Source organism: Saimiri boliviensis, chromosome 9 (assembly GCF_048565385.1).
Source record: "Saimiri boliviensis isolate mSaiBol1 chromosome 9, mSaiBol1.pri, whole genome shotgun sequence".
NCBI classification, from domain to species: domain Eukaryota; kingdom Metazoa; phylum Chordata; class Mammalia; order Primates; family Cebidae; genus Saimiri; species Saimiri boliviensis.
Window position 1 is genome coordinate 68077013 of NC_133457.1, and position 13554 is coordinate 68090566.

Consider the following 13554-nt stretch of genomic DNA (forward strand, 5'->3'; position numbering starts at 1 on the left):
GCTGGCTCCTGGATAAGGGGGGCAGATTAAAAGAGTGACTGGAGTCTGGGCAGGGTGGCTCACGCCTGCAATCCCAGCACTTTGGGAGGCCAAGATGGGTGGATCACCTCAGGTCAGGAGTTCGAGACCGGCCTGGCAAACATGGAGAAACTCTGTCTCTACTAAAAATACAAAAATTAGCCGGGCATGGTGGCGCATACCAGTAGTCCCAGCTGCTTGGGAGACTGAGGCAGGATCACTTGAATCCAGGAGGCAGAGGTTGCAGTGAGCCCAAATTGTGCTATTGCACTCCAGCCTGGGTGACAAGTGTGAAACTCTGTCTCAAAAAAAAAAAAAAAAAAAATAGTGGCTGGAGAGGGCTTTCTAAAGAACAAACTGACCTGATGGACAAAGACATACATTAAAAATATATATATAAGCCTGGGTGTGGTGGCTTACGCCTGTAATCCCAGCACTTTGGGAGGCTGAGGTGGGTGGATCACCTGAGGCCAGGAATTCAAAACCAGCCTGGCCATCTATCTATCTATCTATCTATCTATCTATATATATATATGCACAATATGGAAACACAATTTAAGAGTCTTTTATTTATTTATTTATTTTTGAGACAGAGTTGACTCTGTTGCCCAGGCTGGAGTGCAATAGTGCGATCTCGGCTCATTGCAACTTCCACCTCCCGGGTTCAAGCAAGTCTCCTGTCTCAGCCTACCGAGTAGCTGGGGTTACAGGCTTGCATCATCATACCCAGTTAATTTTTTTTTTTTTTTTTTTTTTTTTGAGATGGAGTTTCGCTCTTGTTACCCAGGCTGGAGTGCAATGGCGCGATCTCAGCTCACCACAACCTCCACCTCCTGGGTTCAGGCAATTCTTCTGCCTCAGCCTCCTGAGTAACTGGGATTACAGGCACGTGCCACCATGCCCAGCTAATTTTTTGTATCTTTAGTAGAGACGGGGTTTCACCATGTTGACCAGGATGGTCTCGATCTCTTGACCCTGTGATCCACCCGCCTCGGCCTCCCAAAGTGCTGGGATTACAGGCGTGAGCCACTGCACCCAGGCACAGTTTAGAGTTTTTATAAAGACAGGCTCCAAATAAAATTCAAGGTCTCGGTGGGCGCAGTGGCTCACCCCTGTAATCCCAGCACTTTGGGAGGCTGAGGTGGGTGGATCATGAGGTCAGGAGATCTAGATCATCCTGGCTAACACGGCGATACCCCATCTCTACTAAAAATGCAAAAAATTAGCCGGGTGTGGTGACACGCGCCTGTAGTCCCAGCTACTTGGGAGGCTGAGGCAGGAAAATCGCTTCTCGGGAGGCAGAGGTTGCAGTGAGCCGAGATCACACCACTGCACTCCAGCCTGGGTGACAGAGCAAGACTGTCTCAAGAATAAATAAATAAATAAATAAATAATAAACTAAAATGCAAGGTCTGTCCCCAGGGACATAGAAAAGAGAGTGGTCACAAAAGAGGCACCTTGCGCTTCCTGGAGGAGCCATGGCCAGGGAACAGCCCCCTCTAGCCGTCGGAGGGAAGGGAAGAGGCAGCCCTCTGGAGCGGGTTTCTGGTTCCCCAGGCTCTGTGCTGGTGGACTGGGCGCTCACACACCCTGGGGGTCAGTCAGGTTCTCAGGTTACAGATGCCGAAACTGATGCTGTGCAGTGACTGACGTGAGAAAATTCTCTCAGAGTTACGTGCTGTGTGAAACATTCCAGGACTTAATTACTTAAACATGTTTGGAAATTCAAGACCAGAGATTAAGAATATAGACATTGTGTCATCAAACCTGGTTTTTAATCACAGCTCCTCCGCCTATTAGCTCAAGGACTTTACACATATTATTTCATGTCTCTAAGCCTCAGTTTTTATATTTTTAAACTAGTGCTGATTATAAGCCACCTCTTACTTAGGTTGTTGTGAGGATTGAATAAAATGAAATAAGTAAAAAAAAAAAAAAGGAAATTTGAATCAGGGGGCAGTTGAAAATCTGGGTTCAGGCTGGGTGTGGTGGCTCACACCTGTAATCTTAGCAGTTTGGGAGGTTGAGGCAGGCAAATCACCTGAGGTCAGGAGTTCAAGACTAGCCTGGCCAACATAGCGAAGTCCTGTCTCTACCAAAAACAGAAAAATTAGCCAGGCATGGGGGCAAACACCTGTAATCCCAGCTACTCTGGAGGCTGAGGCATGAGAATTGCTTGAACCCAGAAGTGGAGGTTACGGTGAGCCCAGATTGCGGCACTGCCCTCCTGCCTGGACAACAGAGCGAGACTCCATCTCAAAGTCATAATAATAAAGAGCTGGTGGCAGGAATCCTGGCATGTGGGGCAGGACCGGCTGGCAGCCCAGCGGACTCAGACAGAGCAGCTGGGCAGGCTCACATCACGCATTTTTGCTCCAGAGCGACTGCAGGAAGGAAGCAGGACTCCTAGGAGGACCCACGGACCCCGTGAAGGAAGCAGACTGCTCCTGCAGAACCCGGTGGACACCCTAAGACTGTGCTGGCATCCACGGTTAAGAGGCCCACAGACAGCTCACATCACAGGACTCGCTGCAGGCAACCCCCAGTACCACCAGCCTGGACCCAGGCAGACCTGCTGGGTGGCTGGACCCAGAAGACAGATAACAATCACTAGAGCTCCGCTCTCAGGAAGCCACGTCTTCTTAGGAAGAGGGGGAGAGTACCACATCGAGGGAACACCCCTGGGACGAAAGAATCTCAACACCAGCCTTCAGCCCCAGACCCTCCCGCTGGCACAGCCTACCCACATGAGAAGGAACCAGAAAACCAACTCTGGTAATACGAAAAACAAGGCTTCTTAACACCCCCAAAATCACACTAGCTCCCCAGCAATGGACCCAAACCAAGAAAAAAAATCCCTAATTTACTTGAAAAGGAATTCAGGAGGTTAGTTATTAAGCTAATCAGGGAGGCACCAGAGAAAGGCAAAGCCCCGTGTAAAGAAATCCAAAATGATACAAGAAGCAAAGGGAGAAATATTCAAGCAATAGCATAAATAAAAACCAATCAAAACTTCAGAAAATATTGGACACACAGAAATGCAAAATGCTCAGGAAAATCTCAGTAATAGAATTGAACAAGTAGAAGGAAGAAATTCAGAGCTCGAAATGAGCTGGGCGTGGTGGCACGTGCCTGTAATCCCAGCTATTCTGGAGGCTGAGGCAGGAGAATCACTTGAACCTGGGAGGTGCAGGTTGCAGTGAGCTGAGATCTGTCATTGCACTCCAGCCTGGGCAACAAGAGCGAAACTCCATCTCAAAAAAAATAAATAAATAAAAAAAAGGCACAGGGCAGTGGCTCACTCTTGTAATCCCAGCACTCTGGGAGGCTGAGACAGGCAGATTACTTGAGGTCAGGAGTTCGAGAACCATCTGGCCAATATGGTGAAACCCCATCTCTACTAAAAATGCAAAAAAATTAGCCAGGTGTGGTGGTGTGCACCTGTAATCCCAGATACTCCAGAGGCTGAGGCAGGAAAATTGCTTGAAACCAGTGTTAAAAACTCACGTTTTGAATGAAGAGACTCCCAAACAGGCTTTGCATGAGCAACATGGCTATTTATTCACCTGGGCGCAGGTGGGCTGAGGCCGGAAAGGACGTCAGCAAGGGGTGGTGGGATAGGATTTGGTTTTATAGGTCGGGGCAAATCTTTTGGGGAGGAGGCAGGGATGTTACGGAGTCGGATCAGTTACAGTGCTGAGCGTGGGGGTGAGGAGTATGCATCACCGTAAGTTCAGTTACAGTGGTGGCTGGGGCGAGGCGTAAGAGTCGTTAAGATGGCAGGGTGGGGTGACGAGGATTCACATTATCATTATAACAGTTAAGATGGCAGGGTGGGGTGAGGGGAAGCTTGTGTCAGGGGGAAGCTCCGCTGGGCCATCAGGGATAATGGTGAATGCAGGTGGGGGTGGGGTGTGGAGGGTGGTCAGCTGAGGCAGGCGGGGGTGGGGTGTGGAGGGTGGTCAGCTGAGGCAGGCAGGACTTCAGGCTTTCTGAGTCCGGCTTTGCACATGGAGGCCTGATACCCAGGAGGCAGAAGTTGCAGTGAGCTGAGATCTGGCCACTGCACTCCAGCCTGGGTGACAGAGCTAGACTCTGTCTCAAAAAAGAAGACAAAAAGGGACATTACATAATGATAAAAGACCTTATCCAACAGGAAAATGTCACAGTCCTAAACATATATGCACCTACCACTGGAGCTCCCACGTTTATAAAACAATTTTTAATAGACCTAAGAAATGAGATGCTAGTGAGGGAACTCCAGTCCTCCCCTGAAGAAGAGAGGACACAGGAAGATGGGAATCTTTAAATGCTGGCCTGCTTCCGCATAGCAGAAGGAATGGGCCCATTGTGGGTGTCCCAGGACAACAGTCCCCTCAGTTATTTATTTATTTATTTATTTTGAGACAGAGTCTTGCTCTCTTGCCCAAGCTGGAGTGCAGTTATGTGCTCTTGGCTCACTGCAACCTTCTTCTCCTGGGTTCAAGTGAGCACATCTGGCTAATTTTTGTAATTTCAGTAGAGATGGGGTTTCACCACGTTGGCCAGGCTGGTTTTGAACTCCTGACCTCAGGTGACTCACCCACCTTCGCCCCACAAAGCGCTGGGATTACAGGCGTGAAGTATCGCACCTGGCCTGGTCTCAGTCTCCAGACGCAGGGGACACCTGTTGGTTTTGCAACGTCTTCTCTCTTTCTGATAAAAGCACCCATATTTTTCTTTGTGAGACCACTCTGTCTCTGCTTCGTCTGTGGTTCGCCGGGTCAGCATAGGACTGGGGTTCAGCCAGAGTGTTCTGTTCCTTTGGTCACAGCAGGCTATTCAACGGGGGACATGTGACCCAAGCCAGATCAATGAGCATCTGTATTACTCTCTTCTCACACTGCTACAGAAAGACCCCGAGACTGGCTTCGCGTCGGGGCTCACGCTGTAATCCCGGCATTTTGGGAGGCCAAAGCTGGTGGATCACCTGAGGTCAGGAGTTCAAGACCAGCCTGGACAAAATGGTGAGACCCTGTCTCTACTAAAAATAAAAAACTTAGCGGGGCATGGTGACATGTGCCTGTAGTCCCAGCTACTTGGGAGGCTGAGGCAGGAGAACTGCCTGAACCCAAGAGGCAGAGGTTGCAGTGAGCCGAGATCATGCCACTGCGCTGCAGCATGAGCAACAGAACAAGACTCTGTCCAAAAAAAGACAAAAACCAAAAACCCCTGAGACTGTGTAATTTACAAAGAAAAGAAGAAAAAAGTTTAATTGGCTCACAGTTCTGAAGGCTGCACACGAAGCATAACGCTGGCATCTGCCTGGCTTCTGGGGAGGCCTCAGAAAGCTTCCAGTCACGGCAGAAGGCGAAGAGGGAGCAGGCCCCTCACACGACGGCAGCAGGAGGGGAGAGAGGGAGGGGCAGTGCCACAACTTCAAACCGCCAGACCTCCTGAGAACTCACTAGAACAGCACCAAGGGGATGGCGGCAAGCCGCTTCCGAGAACTCCACCCCCATGATGCTGTCACTTCGAAGCAGGCCCCACCTCCAACACTGGGATTACAATTCAGCACGAGATTTGGGCGGGGACACATTCAAACCACGTCAGTGTCTATCTGAGGCATTTGGTTGCAAATTCCAGGTGGAGACAGTCTCTTTCCCTTAGGAGGGCAAAGTCAGCAGCATAGAATCCTGGCGCTGCTGGAGGCCGGTGTGCTAAGGTCTGAGAGGAGCCTGTTTGAGAAGGAAGTCAACACAGGGAACAGAGCCAAAAAATGGAGACAGCAAGATCTCTGTTGGGGCCAGGTGTGGTGGCTCACGCCTGTAATACCAGCACTTTGGGAGGCTAAGGCGAGCAGATAACCTGAGGTCAGGAGTTCAAGACTATCCCGGCCAACATGGTGAAACCCCGTCTCCACTGAAAATACGAAAATTAGCTGGGCGTGGTGCTAGGCACCTGTAGTCCCAGCTACTCAGGAGGCTGAGGCAGGAGAATCGCTTGCACTTGGGAGGCGGAGGTTGCAGTGAGCCGAGATTGCACCACTACACTCCAGCCTGGTGAGGGAGTGAGACTCCGTCTCAAAAAAAAAAAAAAAAAAAAAAAAAAAAGATCCCTATTGGAACCACGCGAACCCCTCAATCTAGGCATGCCTGAATTTGGTCTGTGACCCTCTTGGGCATGACACAATGTGATCCTACTTATTCTTTCCCCATCTGAGTTAAGGCATTGTTGTTTGCAATCACGAGTCCTGGCTGGTCTTACCCACCCGCAAGAATAGCCAGCTGTTTGATGAAAACGTCACTCAGAAGGAATTATAATGGTTAACATTTACTGGGCACCTTCCACATGGATTCATTGTGCCAGATTTTTTATTTGTCATAGAGTTATACTTGGACATGGTTTTATGAGTTTCCGTGGTGTGAAAACCCCTGCCCTTTGCAACTCAGAATCCTTTTTCTACTCCTCAGGGGTGCTGGAGTTAGAAACCAATACCCCAAAATGTGGTGCTTTGACATATGGAACTGAAGAAGCCTCGAGGTCTCTCTGACCTTCCCCCAAAGAAGTCACTGTTCTTTTATCTGGTTAAGAGCCAGACCCACAAGGAATAATTATTTTTAAAACCAGGAATGTAACCAAACCTGAACAGAACTTGCCACAAAATAATATGTCAACTGATCTCTGCTCCCAGATGTATTTATTTTCCCTAGTAATCCTTTATTCCCTCTTTTCCTACTTCCTATAAACTGTGTTGTCAGGATGGTATATGAGCTTCTGAACCCCACTGGGGCCTGGACACTCTGATTCTCCCCATGTGCATGTAAATTAATTTGTGTGCCTTTTTTCTATTAATTCATTGGCCTTATGTCAGTGGTTTTTCAAGGGACCTCTGTGGGGCCTTGGACCCTGCAGAGGCAACGACATTCAACTTTTTCAGATTGATTTTTTTTTTTTTTTCAGACAGGGTCTCACTCTCTCGCCTAGGCTGGAGTGCAGTGGTGTGATCTTAGCTCACTGCAGCCTGGACCTCCAGGGCTCAAGTCTTCTGAGCAGCTGGTACCTCAGGGACGTACCACCACACCTGGTTAATTTTTTACGTTGTTTGTTTGGCTGGGACTGGTGGCTCACACTTGTAACCCCAGCACTTTGGGAGGTCAAGGCGGGCGAATCACCTGAGGTTAGGAGTTCGAGACCAGCTTGGCCAACATGGTGAAACCCCATCTCAGAAAAAAAAATTATTTATAGAGACGGGGGTCTTCCTATGTTGCCCAGGCTAGTCTTGAACTCCTGGACTTATGTGATCTCCCACTTCAGCGTCTCAAAGTGCTGGGATTACAGGTTTGAGCCACTGTGCCCGACCTCAGATAACTCTATTGGCTTTTCACTGTGAACGGTTGGATGCAGTCATTTCTGCCCTCTGTCCACACCACACTGCACCTTTGCATCCCCCTCCTCCTCCTGATTTAGCCATTTGGAGGATTCGTTTGGATCCACATCCGCTGCTTGTGTTTTTGACTTTATAAACTCTCCGCACAGTGGGTGTGGTGTATACTTTATACACTTTCTGCACGGCGGGTGTAGTATACGCACTATACGCTCTGCACGGCAGGTGTCGTATATACTTTATACGCTCTGTACGGTGGGTGTCGTATATACTTTATATTCTGTGCACAGCGGGTGTAGTATACAATCTATACACTCTGTACGGTGGGTGTGGTATACACTGTGCTCTGCACGGCGGGTGTGGTATAGACTCTATACACTACACGGCAGGTGTAGTATACACTCTATATGCTCTGCACGGCAGGTGTAGTATATACTTTATATGCTCTGCATGGCGTGTGTAGTATACATTCTATTCGCTCTACACGGCGGGTGTAGTATATACTTTATATGCTCTGTACAGCAGGTGTAGTATATACTTTATATGCTCTGCATGGCGGGTGTAGTATATACTTTATATGCTCTGCTCTGTGGGTGTAGTATACACTCTATGTGCTCTGCACGGTGGGTGTGGTATACATTCTATACACTGCACAGCGGGTATAGTATACACTCTATATGCTCTGCACAGCGGGTGTAGTATATACTTTATATGCTCTGCACGGTGGGTGTAGTATACACTCTATACACTGCACGGTGGGTGTAGTATACACTCTATGTGCTCTGCACAGTGGGTGTGGTATACACTCTATACACTGCATGGTGGGTGTGGTATACACTCTATACGCTCTGCACGGCGGGTGTAGTATACACTCTATACGCTCTGCACGGCAGGTGTGGTATACACTCTATGTGCTCTGCACAGCGGGTGTGGTATACACTCTATACGCTCTGCACGGCGGGTGTGGTATACACTCTATACGCTCTGCACGGCGGGTGTGGTATACACTCTATACGCTCTGCACGGCGGGTGTGGTATACACTCTATACGCTCTGCACGGCGGGTGTGGTATACACTCTATGCGCTCTGCACGGCGGGTGTGGTATACACTCTATACACTGCACGGTGGGTGTGGCATACACTCTATACGCTCTGCACGGCGGGTGTGGTATACACTCTATGCACTGCACAGTGGGTGTGGTATACACTCTATGCACTGCACGGTGGGTGTGGTATACACTCTATACGCTCTGCACGGCAGGTGTGGTATACACTCTATGTGCTCTGCACGGCGGGTGTGGTATACACTCTATACGCTCTGCACGGCGGGTGTGGTATACACTCTATGCGCTCTGCACGGCAGGTGTGGTATACACTTAATACGCTCTGCACGGCGGGTGTAGTATACACTCTATGCGCTCTGCATGGCGGGTGTGGTATACACTCTATGCACTGCACAGTGGGTGTGGTATACACTCTATACGCTCTGCACGGCGGGTGTGGTATACACTCTATGCACTGCACAGTGGGTGTGGTATACACTCTATACGCTCTGCATGGCGGGTGTGGTATACACTCTATGCGCTCTGCATGGCGGGTGTGGTATACACCCTATACACTCTGCACGGTGGGTGTGGTATACACTCTATATCCTCTGCACGGCGGGTGTGGTATACACTATGATGACTCTCCTGCATGACATTTCTTATATCCTACGGTTAATAATTGTCCCTCTCTAGGTTGGAATGATAAGTAAAAAAATTTGTCTTTTTTTTTGTTTTGGTTTGCCTAGTACCTATATTTGTGACTACTTCAACCCCAGACTCTCCCCTTAGTGGAGATATTCAAAACGTTCAGCTCCATCTCCCCGGAAGTCCGTCTCAGAGCCTCCTGCTTTGCTCCAGGCCTGGGCCACAGCTCTTGTCTTGGAATTTCCCTTCACCGTCATCTAGAGAGTTCTCTGCTCCTTACTGCGTCTGCTCTCAGGTCCTGGACCTGATATCCTCTTTTAGCCCCTCAATCTGGCAGAGCACATCCTTCAGCAGTCCTGGAGAAAAAGAAGGCTGCTCGGGAGGTCCCTTTTTGGGAGCTTCTCTGAAAGCGTTTCACACTCACACTTGCCGTAGGTGGGATATCATTCTCCCTCAGAAATTTAGAGGTTGAGCGTTAGACGTTGGAGGAGCTTCGGTTCTAACACTCTACAAAACGGGTTTTCCTGAAGCCGCCAGGTCTTTTAGAACTCATCAGATTGAAACTGCTCCAACCAGCTCTGCAAGGGATGGATTTAAGGCAGATCTTGTCTTTAAGGAGATTGAGAGGAAACTTGAAGAGACAGGAAGGCTGACTGCACAATCAATGGCTGACTCAGACTTACTGGCTTTAGTGACTGGAAGAATGAATCCTCAGTCGGCCTTCTTTCAAGGCAAATTGAAAATCACTGGCCACATGGGCCTGGCTATGAAGTTACGAAATCTCCAGCGTCAGCCAGGCAGAGCTAAGCTGTGAACTCCCTTTGGCTACTTTTGAAAATCAAGATGAGATATACAGATATATATCCATACATTTCATTGTCAGAATTTAGACTAAGACTACACATTGGCAAATCGTGTGGAACAGGTTTGTTTTTAAATGGGTGTGACCAATGCTATTTTTCCTAGGTTCTGGGTGAATAGAGCCCGTTGGTATACTACTGCTTTGCTGAGTCGCCTACAACTGTGCATTACAAAGTTAATACGGTAATTACGGTCTGGGTAAAACTGAGTTTCAGAATAAAATTAGAAACAGTAATATCCAAAAGCGTATGTAAAGAAAAAATCTTTGTTTTGCTTTCAAAGTATATTTAGGGATTATTCTGCTGAAAATTCAATTGAAGAGTTTTCCTTGGGAGAACTAAGAAACACAAAACCAATAGCTGACCGGTAATTAGTGTTGTGCACTTAATCTCCTTAATCAGTTTCTCATTAATAGTCTTAAAATTAGTGAGATTTAAAAAACCTAAAAATTTTATATTTCATGCCACCAGAAACAGTAATTTCTTCCCAAATCAAAATAATAGAAATATGATCAGAGCTTGAACACAGGCTTGTTTTTAAAATAAAAATATTCTTAAATGGGTTTCCTTCTTGAAAAATAAGTGTATTAGTCATAAAACACTATCATTAAGAATAATGGAACAATAAAGTTTGCTTTGAGATGCACAGTTTTCAGATTATAATCTCATATATAAATGTAGAAGGTTCTTAGTCCTTTGTTGTAATTTGCATTTTTCATATGTGTGATTATCACCGTTTATCTTTTTTCCTAGTTTTTCTTTTCTTTTTTTTTTTTTTTTTGAGACGAGTTTCGCTCTTGTTACCCAGGCTGGAGTGCAATGGTGCGATCTCGGCTCACCGCAACCTCTGCCTCCTGGGTTCAGGCAATTCTCCTGTCTCAGCCTCCTGAGTAGCTAGGATTACAGGCACGCGCCACCATGCCCAGCTAATTTTTCTTATTTTTAGTAGACACGGGGTTTCGCCATGTTGACCAGGATGGTCTCGATCTCTTGACCTCGTGATCCACCCACCTCGGCCTCCCAAAGTGCTGGGATTACAGGCGTGAGCCACGGCGCCCGGCCTTTCCTAGTTTTTCTAATACTAAGGTTATTTCTTACAATTCAGTGAGGTATGGGACAAAATAATGCTTTTGGAAGAATGTTTAATAGAAATTAAAATAGCTTTCTCTAGTTTAAAAAAAAAAAGAAAAAGAAAAAAAGAAATTTAGAGATCCTGGCCGGGTGCTGACCTGCCGGCCCGTGGCCCCTCCTTCTCTATGTGGCTGGGCAACTGGCTCACCCTCCTGAAGAAGAGGAGGCTGGACCAGCTGCTCCCGGTGGTCCCTGCCAGTGCGGGCTCGCCGCAATCCCATCTCCCCCTGCCTCTCCAGGTTCTCTGGGGCCTAGGCTGTCGTTGTGGTGTGGATTGTCACGCTGGTAACGCCGTGTAACGCGCACTCCGGCACCCTGATGGCCATTGGACTTCTTCCTTCTCTCTGCTCAGGTCTGCCCCGGGCAGCCTCAGAGGCCGGGTCGAGGTCAGCTTCTCATCTTATTTCTGCAAACCCATTTTGAGGTCTGGTCTGGTTCCCAGCTGAGCACTCAGGTACCGTGTGTGGGGCCTGCCCAGCGTGCATGAGTCATCAGCCAGACAGGGCCTTTCAGAAGCTGGACCGTCCATCCCTGCTTTCCAGCCGTGACCATTTCTATTCATCTTTAAGGAGATTCAGAGAAAACCTCCCATCTTTAGGGTAGCGTGTTATACTCGGCACCTCCTCCGCAGTGAGGTTCTTTTCTAGATCTGGCCCACACCCTTCAGGAAGGCTTCAAACAAAGCTGCATTTTGGCGAAAGCCATCTCTACCCCAGCTTGGTGGTGCATGCCCGCAGCAGGCTGAGGCAGGAGAATCGCTTCCACGCAGGTGGAGGTTGCAGTGAGCGGAGCTCACGGCTGCGCTCCAACCTGGAGACAGCGAGACTACATCTGTAAAAACAAAACAAAACAAAGCTATCGTTAGCTGGGCGTGGTGGCGGTGCCTGTAATCCCAGCTGCTCAGGAGGCTGAGGCAGGAGAATCGCTTGAACCCGGGAGGCGGAGGTTGCGGTGAGCCGAGATCGCGCCATTGCACTCCAGCCTGGGTAACAAGAGCAAAAGTCCACCTCAAAAAAAAAAAAAAAAAAAAAAAAAAAAGATGCATTTTAAGGGCTTCTGGGTGGAGGAACCAGATTAGATCAGCTCTGCTCAGCTTTCCCTCCCCAGAAGTGGGGGCTCAGCCCTCTGGGTGGGAAGGGGACCCGCTCCGTTCCCCTCCTGCCCCCACCTGCCCAGAGCCAGGGCTGCAGCTGCTGTTGGCAGCCACATGGTCTGGGCTGTTAGGTAACATCTTGGCTAGACATTCTGGTTCCGCAGGTGCAGCCTACGAGTTAAAAATCGTTCAAAAAATGCAGGGCGGCTGTCTAAACACACACAGGCCTGGGGGGAAGGTTGTGGGGAAGAGGTCGTGGTCAGTAGAGGCACGTGATTCCCACAGGGCCTCTGGGCTCAGAGCTCTGACTCCAAAGGAAGCATTGAACTCAGGGACGAGTGTCCAGAGGTAGGACTGCAGCCCGCCGGCCTCTTAGCCGTCCTCCCTGGAGTGCCTCGGTCTCCCTGCCTCGATCTCCCTCTGAGGCCCGTGTGTAAGCCACCCTGCCTGGCCCAGGCTCGTGCTCTCTCCACCTGCGTCTGCACTGGCCTCTTGCGGGTGTTTTCGTTGTCCCTTGTTTTTGTTTTTGAGACGGAGACTTACTCTGTCACCCAGGCGGGAGAGCAGTGGATTGGTTTAGACTCACCGCAACCTCCGCCTCCCGGGTTCAAGTGAATCTCCTGCCTCAGCCTCCTGAGTAGCTGGGACTACAGGTGCACACCACCACGCCCAGCTAATTTTTGTATTTTCAGTAGAGATGGGGTTTCACTATTTTGGTTAGGGTAGTCTCGAACTCCTGACCGTGTGATCCACCCACCTCGGCCTCCCAAAGTGCTGGGATGACAGGCGTGAGCCACTGCACCTGGCGCTAATTTTTTTTTTGTTTTATTGTTAGTAGAGACAGGGTTTCACCATGTTGGCCAGGCTGGTCTTGAACTCCTGACCTCAAACGATCTGCCCACCCTGGCCTCCCGAAGTGCCGGGATTACAGGCGCGAGCCACACGTCTGGCCAGCCTTGTGTCTGTTATCTTGATGTCTTCCTCCGTTTCCCGGCCTTTAGGCACCTCTGACCTTCCCCTCCTCTTTCTCTTCCTTGTTTCTCTCCTTTGCCCCTGCTCCTCTCTACCCACCAGGTAGCGGGATGAGTCTTCCTTTCTCCCCTCCTTAAACTCAGCCCCCACCTTAAGTCTCTGGAAATCAGCCTGGTAGAGGGGGCAGCCCCCGGCCCATCTGCGACCTTGGGAATTCCTGTCACCTCTCTGGACCTCTGTCAAATGGGGACAATAATGCCCATTGATCCTCTGCCTCACAGAACAGCTGTGAACATCGAAAGAGCCGACACTGATCTCCGGATGCATGTGTAAGGACTTAGGACAGGTGTCCCCAAACTACGGCCCGTGGGCCGCATGCTGCCCCCTGAGGCCATTTATCCGGCCCCCCGCCGCACTTTAGGA